This window comes from Pollicipes pollicipes, unplaced genomic scaffold (genome assembly GCF_011947565.3).
Source record: "Pollicipes pollicipes isolate AB1234 unplaced genomic scaffold, Ppol_2.1 Scaffold_4002;HRSCAF=4701_pilon_pilon_pilon, whole genome shotgun sequence".
Classification (NCBI taxonomy): Eukaryota; Metazoa; Arthropoda; class Thecostraca; order Pollicipedomorpha; family Pollicipedidae; genus Pollicipes; species Pollicipes pollicipes.
In genome coordinates, this window is record NW_023596420.1 from 42,403,588 (window position 1) to 42,416,668 (window position 13,081).

Sequence of the window (13,081 nt, forward strand, 5' to 3'; positions counted from 1 at the left end):
TCCGGCACCGGGCCGACACAGCTCATCATCCGGCCCCAGAGCATGTGAGGCTGGGCTTCGCCGGAGCCATTCATTAGTCGCTGAAACATCGCGGACACTCGCGCCTCACGGCGCGTGACGGTGGGGGCGGCGGGCTGGCATTCCTGACGTGACGTCAGGCCCTTAGTGTCACAGCGGCTCGACGGCGGGGCCGACGGGGCGGGCCCGGGTGTGAGGAGCCGGAGAGTGCTGCACCGCCGGCAGGAAAGACGGGAGGCGCATGCAGGAGGGTCTGGGGAGTGAGGGAAGGGGAGGAAAGAGGGAAAAGAGCAGTCAGAAACTGTGTAAAAAATGACAGCCAGAAGCGGTATAAAAAATGAACAGGGAGAAGGAATAGGACAGCGGAGCAACATGGAAGGGTTTGGGTAGACCTGCAAAAGAGAGCAAGGAGAGAAACGACGCGCAAAAGCCGAGGCATCACCACGGTTACAAACCAACGTTAGACTGTCCATCGACGCCTTGTAGTGACTAACGTCATCAGCGGCCGGCATCCCTCGTGAAAACCGAAGCCTCATCCTGCTAAGCCGATTGCCCTCGTCCCATCGCACGTCCTTCACGGACGGCAAACCAGGTGGGGGTTCCCGGATCCGGAAGTTCAAGGTAGCGACCAACGGAGCCCAACATTCGTCGTTTCTTGCTGCCAACTCTCAGCCGTGACACCCATCCGCGCCGCGCGCAACGTGACCCACAGAACATCCCACATCGGCGACGCACGGCAGAACATCATTCATCCACCACGTACACACCGCCATGACCGCCGCGCTAACGAGCAAAAATCGCCGCCTGATTGTTCTTCGCGCCACCGACGCCTTCCGCCGGCTTTGTGTCCGCACGGGGGCCGGCCTCCGCGTCGGGCCGCCGGCGGCCAACGGGGTCAAGCGGCGGACCCCAGAGGCGGCGGCGCGCGTAAGAAGCGGCGCCGGCGCCGGGCGCCGCCCGGCTGACTCAGGCCAGCGGCCGCGGTCAGCGCCGCCGGGCACGCGCGCCCCGACAAAGAGCGCCGCGCCGCCGGCCTTTCCGGCGAAAAAGCGGCGCTTTGTGCCGCCGGCAGCGGCGCGCGCCGGGGCGGCGCGCCCCCAGTGGTACCAGGCGGCGGAGCGGTCACAAAGGCGGCTTCTTACGAACCGGCGTGGACAGGACGCCGGCAGATGCGCTGGGACGGACGGACGGGCGAGCGGGTGACACCGACGCCACCGGACGAGGGCCAGGCCGGCCGCGTCGTACCGTGGCCCCGTTGGCGGGGCGCCGAGCGGGGCACGGCGGCGGGGGTCAGTGTCGGGCTGGGTGTTTGGGCCGCGCCTGGCGCGCCCCGGCCGTCTGACCGGCCGCTGGTCGGCAGCACGTGCGGCCTGCCGGGGGCGCCGGGACAACGCACCCTGGCCCGGCAGGTACGACCTTTTGCTGGCGGCCGGCGGCCGCCGCACGTGCGACCGGCGCGCCGGCGCGTAAACCCACACTGACAGATGCGCGATGCAAACTGATCCGATCACGGAAACAAAGGCGACGGAGGAGACGGGGCGTGCAAGACGGACGCCGGTTGATCTCGAAACACGACAGGCGAGCTAGACTATTAGACGCAAGGTGGCCGAAACAAGACTGCAATATATAGAGGACGCGACAATGTGCGCCTGCTGATCCCGCCAGTGTTGCATACTCAGAGGGTGCGCCATTTGCCTCGCCTGGTTATCAGATGCCAAAGTCGCGACGCCGACCCAGGTCGCGTTACAGCTGATGAGCCACGCAACAGGCCGATCTGTCAGAACACCGGTACTCTTGCACTGTTCGTTTACACTGTTGTCGGTTGGAGCTTCGCAACACGTGCTAGTGTGACCCCCGCCCAGAGTGCGGAGTAAGACGCCCGCCGCCCGTAGTCGTGGCTTTAAGGGGTGGTGACGGCTTAACCGTCGAGCCACAGATCATTCGCGGCCAAAACAAATCGATCAAAATCTGACGAATGAAACAACACAACATTCCGAACCTACAGAAGAGCTACAATGATTGAGAGCACTTCTGTTCCCTACACAAAATATAAACGTCGCGCGATATCTCGTCACGTTTAGGCACGAACAAGACCACACTATATACATGCAAGTGCGCAAGAAAAACACGAAAAGGACGCTTCTAACAATTCCAGAGTAAAGCTGTCACTGCGTGGGCGACTGTAGAAGTAAATATTAATGATTGTCGAGCTGGTGGCATCGTTGGATGAATCGCTGGTAAACAAGACGCCGCACATCCATGCGTGCACCACTCCAGAAGACGCGATAAAGCGAGGTTGCTTTCTTCTTACACCTTTCCTAACTACAACTCAAGACGCAGAATGAGCCTGCCGAGTCATTCGCAGCCAAGAGTGTGCGCTGTCTCTCGCGCTTACGCGAGCGGCGGCGACGCTAACGGGAGTCATTATCAATGTTAGCTTCTTCGATATCAAACGAATAACATTTTGTTGCAGTCGTGTCGTTTATCCTGCAGATGGTCAGACAGTGGATAGTGGACAGCGGGCCGGCTTACACGGCGACTACTGGCACATGAAGTATAAACAAATCGTAAAGACGTGACAGCTGATGGTGGCAAGGAGACCGGACAGTCAGCTACCCGGAAACGTACGCTGTCGCCATAATTCTCATAACCGATTTCTCTTTCCGCTGAGCTTAGCCATGAACCCCTCCACCAGCCGGGTCGGAAGCGGTCGCTGGCGGCCGTCGCCAGAACGGCCCCTGTGACGCGCCCTCGAGCGTCGGGCGGAGGATAGCAGCGGGCGGAGGGCACAGGACCAGCCCCAGAATCGGTCGGCGATGAGGTCAGCCGAGAACCTCACCGGTGCGCTAACTGTTTGTTTCCGTCTTATTTGTTTGAGCGCAGTCGGGCACGCTTTTTGCTCCAGTGGAGTCGGAGTCAAAGTCATCGCACGGCATGGTCTTTTGCGTTGGCAATGACCCCCACAACACAAAGGTCAGAGCCATGGGATCATTTGGCCCAGGTACGTCACCGAAACGTAGCGGGGATCTTTAAGTCTCGTGCAAACCTGTCATACAGACGCTCTGCTCACTCCCGCACAGGGCGTCGAGGCAAAATGCGGCATTTCTCTCCGGTCATAATGCTTCCTTCCTTGTCGAGACAAGCCCACCCATTCGGTGGGAAGCGGACTCCCGAGTCCAGTGGTGCGCCTCGGACCTCGCACGTCCGCCACTCGCACGCGTGACACGGAGCAGGCGTGCGGCCACTCTGCCGTCGGGACGGCGACGCACTCCGTTCGGTTAAGTCATAGCATATACAGACATCCGCTGATCGCTCACATCAAAACTCGGGTAAACCATACCGAACTAGCTATCCCGCTGGATAGGAAGCACATTCACAGGATCGGGGTGATATCACGTCTTTTTACAGATTTGGTCAAAACGTTTTGGATGGATGACCTTCTAAAAACAAGCCCCGCGTTAAGAAGCGCTCATTGCGTGAGCCCTGACCCGTTACCCGATCGTGAAACCCCTGGTCGACATAATTTTGCAGCGTAAACTAACGTCCTGCGAATGCTAAACACGGTCCGTCCTGCCATCTGACCCTTAACGCTGCTGCTTGCTGTTAAGACATCCGCCATCAAGCCAGGGGCAAACATCGAGCATCTAAAGCGACTCGAACCTACCCCGCCACGGGAGCATGACTCGGAAGAAGCGCTCTAAACAACTGAGTCTTCGGAACAAAGAAAGCGGTTTGCTACCAACGTCACTATAACGGAAAAAGGGGACTCGCATTGCTGTATCATGGGGAAGGGGAGGGGGAGTGAGGAGGCAATGCGCATCAAATGGCCCATCCCGTGCTGCAAATAACAGCGCGCCTCAACGCATGCCACATACTCTATAACGCACCTCCAAACGCACAATGACCTTCCAACGCATAATGACCTTGGCGCGTAACCAGACGATCGAACATACACTAGTAAAAGGCCCCTAAGCGGCCTCTGACGTGTGTCGTGCCAAACCGGACCGAAGCTCGCCAGACCGCCGGACCCAGACCCCGCCACTGAAGCCGCCGCCGCTCGCGGCGCGCACGGCAACCGAGACCGTGCGTTGATCCGTCTCGCCCAGGGCCGCCTACCCGTCCGTCAAGGCCAAGGCCACCGCCGGTTTGATCAATAAGCCAGCTGGACCGTCCCGTCGCGGTGCCAGCGTGCCCTGCGCCTGCCTGAGCCGCTTCCAGCCCGGGCAATCGACGGCACGTGCCGCAGAAGCGGCGCATGCGACCGGCGAACGCCACCTCTCGCGACACGTCAACGCGGAGGCTAACCAGACGCCGGCCGGCGGCCGGGCGCCCGCCGCACCCCAGCGCGGAGGGCCTCGCGCCCGCACGTGACACGGGCCGGCGCACGCGGGGCGGACGTCAACACGGCCGGGGGCGCCGCCCAGCCGGCGACAGTCGCCATCTGCGCCGCCAGCCGGGCGGCACTCGGTGCGCTCGGTGCCGCCTGAGCCGCTCGCGTCCGGCTTGCCGGCCTCCCCGCCCGTCACACGGGCCCGCAGCGCGCGGCTGCCGCCCAGCAGCGGCAGCCGCGTAGAGGAACCACAGACTGGGACCCCCGGACCCCAGCTGGCCCCGTAGCGGCTGGGCGGGGCGGCAGCTTATCCAAGCTGTCTCTCGCCGTCTGGCTGTTTTGACTCGGGTGACGTCTTTCATTGGCCACCCGATGGCAACGGAGCTAGTGCTAGCTGCCTCAGCGGCATATGATCCCAGTTGCTTCCGCGGTAGTTGATTCGACATTCAGTCCTATTTGCCTCTGACGCTTCGAGAGCTAGTTTCATAAGCAACAGTTCTTATCACCCTGTCCCGCGCCAGTCGGTACACACTGGCTCGCTGGCTTACTCAGCAGTTTTAAGCTAGCGGGTGTCGGTTTAGCTGGTGGCTGGCGGTCGCCGCTTCCTCTGCCGCAACCCCGGCAACCAGGCCCGATCGTTTGTGGCGGGCCGACTCGGGCGGCACCGCCGGTCCTGAACGGACGGCACCGCCGGTCCTGACCAGACGGCCCCGCCGGTCCTGACCAGATGGCCCCGCCGGTTCTAAACGGACGGCACTGCCGGTCCTGACCAGACGGCCCCGCCGGTCCTAAACGGACGGCACCGCCGGTCCTGAAAGGGCGACGCCGTCGGTCCTGACCAGGCAGCCCCGCCGGTCCTAAACGGACGGCACCGCCGGTCCTGAACGGACGGCCCCGCCGGTCCTGACCAGACGGCCCCGCCGGTCCTGACCGGACGGCCCCGCCGGTCCTGACCAGACGGCCCCGCCGGTCCTGACCGGACAGCCCCGCCGGTCCTGACCGGACGGCCCCGCCGGTTCTGACCAGACGGCACCACTACTGATGGCTACGCCGGGGAGGCGGCAGGCCACCCCGGCCGCCCGAAATACACGGTCCGCCCGGCAAGAACACCGGCGCCCGCCGACCGACCGCCGCCAACGCCTGTCTGCTGACGGACAACACGCACCGCTTGCCTGCCGACGGACAACAGACACCGCTTGTCTGCCGGACAACAGATCCTGTCTGCCGCCAGACAACCGGCACTGCCTGCTACCGGAACTGTCCCCACTGTCTGGCTGCTGCCGGGCAACAAGGGCTATCTGACGCCGGCCGGCAGGCGTGGCCTGCTGCCTGCAGTCTGCCTGGACGACCGGCATCGATTGCAAGCGAGGCAGGCGGAGCGATAAAACGCGACGCAACACTTTAGACCGCCCCGAAAGGGAACCCGCGCGAGCCCCGCGCCTATTCAGCCCGCCCAGCCTACTCCAACAATTCTGCAGCGCTCGCTTGCAAAAACAATCCCGGAGTCGCTTTGCGGTGGACTGGGCGACTAGGCACGGTGTTGAGCCCAGTAATGCGGCGGCGATATGTTACAGACCCGAGACGTAGGAAGCGCTTGCTGCCACGACCGGCACACACCAGCCGGCTCACAGCCGGTCAGATGGCCAGTCCGGCACGGGGCGGACGCGCCACAGCATTGCGCGGCACGGCGAATTCCCTCTCCGGCTCTGCAAGGCCTAACAGACAGGTAAATATGATCCGTCCAGCTCGGGCTGCAGCGCCCGGCCGGCCGCTCTCAGCGCACACACGCCACATGGCTCAGCTATCGCGTGCGCTGCACATGGAGCAACTTTTCAAGCGGCAACCCATGCTCGCCACCGCCGATGACGCACGTGCATCGGCCACAAAGCGGCGTCCTGTTCATGATCGCCCGCCACTCTCCTTTGTGCGCGGCATGACTAACCCAGGCGGGCGTGTGTTGTCGTGTATGCACGCGTCAAGTGTTTTCCCGTCGACTTCCTGCTCTGACGACTGGTTGCGCGCGGCGGCCGCGCCGGTTTTTGTGCCCACCTGTAGGAAGGCCCGGCGTGCGATGAGCGCAGAGCGCCACCCGCCCTCCCCCCCTCCCCCCCCTCTCCCATCCAGCGTGCAGTTCTTGGTCGTGCAGCGCCGCCGTCGCCGAGTCTGCGGGGACGAGGCGCCCGGGAGGGGCACGGCGGCGGCCACGCCCTGGGGGCGGGGCGTCACCTGCACATCGGGCCGGCCGGCGGGCCCGTCCGGGGTGGGCTGGCGGCGGCGGCCCGCGCCTGCCCAGGCCCCTATGTGCGGGACGGGTACCAGGACCCGAACGCTGGCCCGCACGGCGCGCTCGGGCGGACGGCCGGTCGGGGTCGGACGATCTGGCCGGCAGCGCGGGCGCGACGACTTCGGTTGATGATCGCACGACGGGTACGCGGGGCGAGGAAGAGGGTTCACTTATGGTGTCGCTCTTCATAGCATACCAGACAGATCACTTTGAACACAAGACATGCGAGAGCAGAACTTACGCGTGTCTACTTTTTGTGGGGGTACATCTCAACACCGAACATTACTACGTGTAGGCAGGGCTCGTTTCTACGAAGAGCGGAACATGTCTGTTTTCATGTTACGCCTCATCGCCGAAACACCATTGTCTGACGCATGTGGCCGCTAATGGATCGAAAACCGTAGCGTACTACCAATAACTGGGACACACAGGGAGGCCACAGAGACACAAATCGGGGCGGAAATTCGCATTGTTAAGCGTGAACGCTGCCGTAACTCTAATTTCATGTACCAGTTCGGTGGCCACTGACGCCGCAGCGTATCTACGTATTCCACTTAGCGGACAACAGACGCACGTCGGTCGACGTCGACATCCCTCGACAGGTGATGGCAAGGCCGCAGAAGAAACCCGTCCGCACCCGACAACTGACCGGCGGCAGACGGGCGGCGGCGCCCGAGCGACGCTCAGGACCACGGCCGCCAGAGGCGGGCACGGTCAGACCGGCGGCAGACGGGCGACGGCGCCAGAGCGACGCTCAGGACCACGGCCGCCAGAGGCGGGCACGGTCAGACCGGCGGCAGACGGGCGGCGACGCCAGAGCGACGCTCAGGACCACGGCCGCCAGAGGCGGGCACGGTCAGACCGGCGGCAGACGGGCGGCGGCGCCCGAGCGACGCTCAGGACCACGGCCGCCAGAGGCGGGCACGGTCAGACCGGCGGCAGACGGGCGGCAGCACCCGAGCGACGCTCAGGACCACGGCCGCCAGAGGCGGGCACGGTCAGACCGGCGGCAGACGGGCGGCGGCGCCCGAGCGACGCTCAGGACCACGGCCGCCAGAGGCGGGCACGGTCAGCGGCACAAACAGCACTCATCGCCGCAAGTGGCCACAATTCGCGGCCTGCACCGGCCCTGCACGGAGCCGGAATCGGCCCCCTCGAGCGCCACCGCGCATGGCTACTAAGTACTGGCCGGGCGGTATGGGCTGAGGCGGGGATCACACGCGGCTCTGGCCGCGACCGGTGAGCCGGCCACACGGCCGGTCTGTCTTAAGACGCCGTCGGGAGTATTACCGCGGTGTCTTGGGAGCATCACGCGCTCACGACAGGCGAGGGACTCGTTAGTGAAGTCGGTGTTCCTCAGTGGTCGTTCAGCTCATCTGTTTGCACGCTTTGTTCATTCCTAATCTGTGTAAACGAAAAACACGGCATGATACACGCTCATTCAGGATCGTCAGATCTGTTACGTAGATATAAAAAGAGGACCTGGTGACAAAAACACCAGCTGAGTTTAGCCGTGGTTCAATGACGAGCCATACGCGTGCATTGATATGCAGTCCAGCAACGTTTGCTTGAATGACTGCACAATTTTGCACAATGGAGCTATAGTAAGCACTCGCACGGGGTCCATAACACCCATTTAGGGCGGCTGACGAGGGCAAGTTTTAACATCAAGACGACCGACAGACGGTCTGAGGCCGTCCCAGCTCGTCAGCGGCACTGCCCCCTGCCTCGGCCACCGCACCGGTGGGCGGTGCGTGCGTATCCTTCCGCGCGCCGCACACCAACGATACCGCTATCCCCGCACCGGCGGATCTACCGATGATCACATCGGTAGATGTGATCACTTCCGGGCGCGTGAGTCGCAATAGGCGGGTGCGCCGCGTGACCCACGCTGCCACCGCTCAAGAGCAATGGCGCTGCGGCGGTAGAGAGGCCGACACGGCTGGACAACCGCTGACGCTCCTCCAAAGCTCGGCCATGTGTTCTGCGAGACAGGTGGGAGCCGCTGCCAAAACTAACGTCATCGATCTTGTCCGTTTCCAGGTGGAGATTCGTTTCACGTCGCGGTCCGCGGGCCGAGCCATGGCCGGCAGTGTGTCAACATGCAATTTGCCAAGAAGTTGTGATGGCATTCCCTGGCTCTGTCCATGCGAGGCTGCGCTCAGATGACGACTGGTGCCCAGAAAGACGGCCGTGCGCCCCCATGCCACCGCGATGGACCTCCCTCTGATCTCTCCGTGCGGAGCCTCGCCGCTCTGAGACCGCCGGCACCAGCGTCCCGCATCTCCGCCGTCGTGGCCGCCGGCGCGCCACGTGCGCGCCCGGCGTCCGCTCGCAAACACACCGCCGCTATCGGCACCTGCACCCGGCCACGTCGGCGGCGGCCGGAAGCTGCCGCGCACCCCGACCGGCGCCCCCGACCGCACGCTGACCCCGGGCCGATCGGCGGAGCACCTGCGCCCGCGCCGGCACCGACCGCCGCGCCGCCGTCGGCCGTGACTCAGACCCGCTTCCGCCGGTCAACCGATCGGTCCCCGCGGACCGCGGACCGCTCGGGAGCGCGCCCGTTCCGGCGCGGCCCTCATTACCCGGTGCCGCAGTCAGCCGCGGAGGGGCACTGGCCGCCGCCGTGGCCAGAGTGCACTTCCGCTGGATGGCGGTGAGTCACCGGCGGGAGGCGGCCGCCAATTGCTGTGTCACAGCGCGACCCAACATGCAGAATTGCTCGCTGTCGCTGCTGCCCGTAGAGAGACTACCGTGGTTTGGGTGGGAGCGCCAGCTGGGTTAATTCTCAACAGAAAGCTACGAAATAAATAATTACGCCCATATCAATTACAAATGCTCACACATAAATGTCCTCTAGAGAATACAAAACTAGGTTGACGTCTTGACATACATGGTACAACCATTGCCGATCATTCCATTCCAGACAAACTGTACGCGCTCACGACAGCCTGAGGTGAAATTACGTGAAGTACATGACTAGCACCACGTCATAAAACTTAGTGCGGGCTCTTCCGGCGCAAATGATGCGGGGGAGGGGGGGGGGGGGTTCACTACCAAACCGCTTTCACGTTGACACCTCCAGCACCGCCAACCTCCTCCTGGCCACTTCTCTAAGCGTACCGTCAAGACGCGCCAGCCACCACCGAGCCTTCGCCGTCGTCTCGAGCAGACAATATTCCTGACTTCTCATTCCGGCGCGGGAGGAGGACGGCGGGAGAGGAAGGGGGAGGGGGGGGGGGGGAGGCGCCTCCCGGCTCCAGCGCCGGTGCCGTGCGCACAGTCACGCCGGCACAAAAGCGTGGCGGCGGGCCTTCCTGCCAGACGACAGAAGGGCCTTCCTTCCAGACGACAGGAGGGCCTTCCTTCCAGACGACAGCCACAATCCGCTCCGCTGTCTGTTTACGTGTCGGCTGGCGGGCGGCGCAAACGCTGAGTCAGTGGCAGCGGCCACAACGGATCAGTGACGGACGACCGCTGCATGAGACGGGGGACTGGAGTGGTGGCGAGACTTCCACTTCATTTAGATAACCGAGTTTGCGTGCGATATCGCCATCACATGATGTCGTCACATGCAGTGCGGCGGCCTAGGCGCAATGTCAACACAGCTCGTCATGATCACCAGCGAAGACGGGATAATCGACGAACCCGCCAGACAACTGATGCCACCAATTAATATAACAAGGCACCGTTTTTTCCGTAAATGGACTCCGGGGTCAAGCAGTGCCCTGGAGCCAGTTGCGTCATGAGGGAACGCAACTGGCCATGAAGACCACGATTACACTTTTTTGAGGACACAAATGCAAATGTTTCGGGTTGAATTCACTGCCCGCATCGGGACAGTATGTGCAAGTAATTGCGACAGGGATGAGCTTAATCGCGGCCAGGATACCTTAATTACATCGCCGCCCACACCAATTCATAGATCAAAGAAGCCTCACAGACCTTGAAGACGGATTAACGTTACCTGCCAAGCACCAACCCCATAAGGCCGGTACCCGGCTAACGATAAGACACTTGCACTGGATTGACGGGATATTTTGCCTCGGTTACTGTTCCCGGCATCAGAAAAGCATACTCATCAGGACCCGGTCGCGTTCGTTCCGAGCAACATAGCACAGCCTTTCGTGACTACTTCCAGCCCAGCGACGCACGGGATACTGCACATTCATCGCATGCCGCTGCTCACGAGAACGTTCAGTGGCGAAATGAATACGCTGCGCCCATCTTCCCATGCAGGGAGGGGAAGAACAAGCCAGGGGATTTAGGGACGGAGACCCACAGAGCCCGGCACCAGCCAGTCACCGGCCCGCCGCGTGCGGTGGACCGGCCGCCGCCCTCCACCCACGGCGGAGCCGCGCCAGTCCGGCCGCCCCTGGCGCCGCCTCGGGCGCTAACAGGTGGCTGGCGGCGGCGGTGGCCGCCGGCCAAGGCGCCGACGCCGAGGCTCGTGCCGGGCCGCCGCCGGCCGCCAGCGCCGGTCACGGCAGCAGCCCGGGACAGCAGCGGCCGGCCGTGACCGCCGGCGGTGGGCGGCGAGACGGCGATGTCCCACGGCCCCGGGACGTGTGGCGGCGGCTCCCAACGGCTCGGTCCGGGCCGGCGGCGGGTGGCCGAAACGCGAGCCCGTGACTGGCGACACTCTCCGCCCGAGCCGCGGCCGGCTCACGATGAGACCCAACGGGACGGTTGGACAGCCATTCGCTCGAAGCCAGCTGACGGTTGGCTTTACGCGTGCACGGAGCAGTCATGACCATGGCGATGGCGACGAGGCACGCGTCCATGAGGTTCACCTGCCGGTTGACACGGCTCTCGTGGTGGACCGGCCAGTCTGTCCCGTTCTCATCAGCCCCCCCCCCCCCCCCCCACGCGTTCTGTATGACTAGCGGCCGCCGCGGTCCGACGATCCTGGCCAGCGCCCGGTCGCCAGCCGGCTCCCGGCCTGCGGCCGCCGCCGCGTGACCGGGTCAGTCTATCCCGGTCAGTGGACGGCCTCGCGTCCGAGAGCGGCCCCGCCCCCGGCACCGTGCGGCGGACGTGCCGCGCCGACCGCCGGCCGGCCGTCGACAGCTCGTGACTCAGCAGCAGCAGCGGCAGCAGCAGCAGCCGGCACAGCTGCTGACGGTGCTCGGCGCGGTCGGACGGGACACCAGACACGTGGGGGGGGGGGGGGGGGGGAGCAGCGTCGCCAACACAGCTGGGCAAACGCTGTTCCGCATCATCGACTGGCTGGGAATGCAGGACACCACTTCCGCCGCTTGAAATTTCCGGCGGTTTCAATGTCACTAGCTTAAAATACTAGCCTTGATTATGCCACGCTGATCGCATAAACACCCCAGAATAAATGTTGACGCAAGCGGTGTTTAACAATGAAGAATGGGCGATGAATACCAATGGGCGAGGGACACCCCGGCCGCTGAAGCGAGCCGTGTACTACATCCAAGACTCGCAAACAACACGAGATGTCCGTGATGTCGGCCCACCGACCCACACGCCGGCGCCCGCCTCGCGAGCACGTCCGTGCAGCATGCACAGCGACCGGTCCGACGAGCCAGCCCTCACCGAGTGGCGCCGGCGCCGGCCCGGCCGCACCGGCCGCTGCCGTATCTCCGGCGGGGTCGCGACGTCCATAGCCGGCCGGCCGGGGGCGCCGCGCCGCCACCGCGTCGCTCGCGGCGCGCGTCAGCGCCGCAGATAGCGACACGCGCGCGACAACGGCGCCGACGCGGCGCGGCGCGGCGCGGCGCGGTCCGGGTCGGCTGGCGGCCGCCGCTGGTGGCCGGCGCCGCTGCGGGGGTGGCGCCGCTGCAACGGGCCGCTCGGCAGACAGCGGCGACGAGCGGTGCCGACGGACGGGGCGATCCGCCGCCCTGATTCATGCCGCGATCAACAGGCCGCGTGCGAGGCGGCCGGACGCCCGAGGCCGGCCGCTGCACCACCAGCGCCGTCAGCACGGAGACAGCCCGCCCCGGGTGGCCAGAGAGGGCTGATTCTGCGTGCGGCTTCATAGCGGCGATGCTGTGCTCACACGGCATTGCTATGGCTTCATGTTTGGCTGTGACAATCCAAACCACCCGCTCCACAGCGCCCATTCTGCAAGATTGCGGAACAAAAACTTCTCATGCTGAGTGAAACATCTCATGTTATTAATTTATCCCTTGCACAAAGCCTGTATGGTGTAGCCTGGCGGGGGAGGGGGCAGTGACACCCATCATTTTGGAAAATTACCAGCCCATTGTTGCGGACACGAAAATATTACAACAAACATTTATAACTACCAGCTTCTTTGACGCTACCAAGTTTCGCCCATACGCAAGTCAGCGATCACTGCTCCTGAATCCGCGATTGGCTTGAACATGGCCAACGCTTGAACATGGCCAACGCAGCGCTCCATGCAAGAGTTAACCATGCCGCACGAAGTCTCCCCGCCCCTCCCCCTCGCACCA

At 63.7% G+C, this 13,081-nt stretch overlaps 1 protein-coding gene across 1 annotated transcript in view; it reads right to left on the reverse strand.

The window, feature by feature from the left end:
* The window catches only part of LOC119094520 (steroid hormone receptor ERR2-like), a 65,097-nt gene that overhangs the window by 20,011 nt on the left and 32,005 nt on the right, over positions 1 to 13,081 (reverse strand).